Source organism: Coenobita brevimanus, chromosome 74 (assembly GCF_032717465.1).
Source record: "Coenobita brevimanus isolate Jiangsu-jjx chromosome 74, ASM3271746v2, whole genome shotgun sequence".
NCBI classification, from domain to species: Eukaryota; Metazoa; Arthropoda; class Malacostraca; order Decapoda; family Coenobitidae; genus Coenobita; species Coenobita brevimanus.
In genome coordinates this window covers 22185396-22187654 of record NC_137027.1, presented here as the reverse complement: position 1 = coordinate 22187654, position 2259 = coordinate 22185396, and positions in this window count along the sequence as shown.

The window sequence follows — 2259 nt, the reverse complement described above, 5'->3', positions numbered from 1 at the left end:
TAAATCAGAGGTTTATCAAACTCTTAAATCAGAGGTTTATCAAACTCTTAAATCAAAGGTTTATCATAATTTATTTTAGCTATACTGTTTTTACTCTTAACTTGACCTAATATTGTCATCTGTCCATCTTGAATGCTGAGCTATAATAAGAGTAACACTAAAATGTGATGCTGGAGACGATGTAGGTATGTAGCATTGTCTTTTTCTGCTACTGATTTACGTGAAATAAGCTGGGAAAATCTGGACCAAGTTACAGGAAGAACAGTATAGTTCCAGATGATTTTATTCAATTTTAAAAAGCAGTCTCTAAGAAAACGGGTTTGTAAAAGCTTCATCTGACCTCTTCTATTGGAAAAGTCTCTCCCAAATTGAAAATTACTGAAGGATGTATGATAGTGAAGACGTTAATTTTTGACCAAGTTTAGCTGCCACATTTCTGTAAGTCTCTCGTAAGCTGTACGAATCCGTGAAACTATTTTTTTTCTTTTTTAATTATGGAACTAACCCATTCCTAAAACGTCAATATCATGTCGCGGTTGCATGACAATTGATGAGTCTCATCAGTTAGGTAGGAATGAGTGTCTGTTAAGTAGGAATGAGTGTCTGTTGGGTAGGAAGGAGTGTCCATGGTGAATAATTAAGTCACCCCTCCAGTCTGACTACATTTAATTTGCAAGTGAACTGAAAGGAGTTAAGGATTTTTGTCAGGTTGGAGTAAGCGCGGTACATCAAGAATATAAGAATTACGCCACTGTAGTGAAGATGATGATGATGATGAGCACGTCACTTTTTCTAAAACTTTTTCATTATAATCACGTCTCATGTTTTATGATCCTTTAATTACATCGTGCCATTATTGTGAACAGGGAAAGACAAAATAAAATTGAAGCCCTAACGACTCGGCCATAATATCTCTGAGGCAGACTTTGATGCGATCTTGGTAGTAAATTGAATAAGGCACTTAATTAACAACGCCCTGCAACCCACCAAGAGACGCGGTGGCCGGCATGCTGCAAGCGTTGTCATGGTGACGGTAGAGGCAGGTGAAGACAGAGGGGAGAAGGGGGAGAGAGATAGGTAGGAAGATGTAAAGAAGGGAAAAGGGAAGGAAATTCTCTCTCTCTCTCTCTCTCTCTCTCTCTCTCTCTCTCTCTCTCTCTCTTTTCACACGCGAACGAACACGAAAGCAAAAGTAACACTGGATCTTCACACTTCAGAAAATCGTGTTCTCTTTGTAACTAAAGTAAGAGGAAGCACTAAAAGTAAGGAGAATTGAGGTGTGTTGGCAGAGAGAGAGAGAGAGAGAGAGAGAGAGGCGTTCACACACACACACACACACACACACACACACACACACACACACACACACACACACACACACAACACACAGGCAATGCCAGCAAGTCAGGGCAACAGTTCTGGAATCAAATAGCATCATTAAATCTTTTCGCTAGGATGCCCCCACATTATATCTTTACTACAGTGCTGGAGAGAGACGCCTTCACGTGGTGTCACCGATCTGGCCGAGCGGTGGAACTACCAGGTTATATAAATGCCCCTCACCTCTTCTCCATCCCCCTGAAGGAGGATCGTGGACTACAGGAGGAGGGAAACTTCAGTCTGCAGTCCACCGTGAAATTGGCGAACTGCTGGCCTAACTTGGTCTTCTCCTACAGCCCACCATCCTCCTTTCCGGGGATGAACAAGTAGTTGATAGACCATGGGATGAGCAGGCAGTGTATCCGGCCAATTACTGTATATCAGTGCCACCATATGAAGGCGACCCTCTCCGGCTCAAGTGAAAGGGTCAATTAAGGCTACTTTCAACCCCTCCAGTTTAGCTTTAAAAAATCGTCTGACTGTAACACACACACATACACACACACACACACACACACACACACACACACACACACACACACACGTGGGTCTCAGCCGTGACATGTCAGAAGCCTGCTGACTGGAAACGGACCCCACCTTTGACTACAGCTTCCTCCAAGCGCTTTGGGAAATATTAAGTCAAAAATTCAGTTTATAATTTCACCTCTAAGCTTATTACATTTAAGCCTCTTAGTGTTTTTCATGGCTCTGATATTCCACGTGATGTTACAGAAATGCACCCGAGAGGTGGGGGGAAAATTGTTATTCGTAGTTAGGTTGATATAGTTAATGTAGAGTTTCTAACCTAACCTAATCTAATCCAACCCAACCTAACCCAGTCTCACCAAACTTTAGCCAGACTTAGCCTACCCTATATTA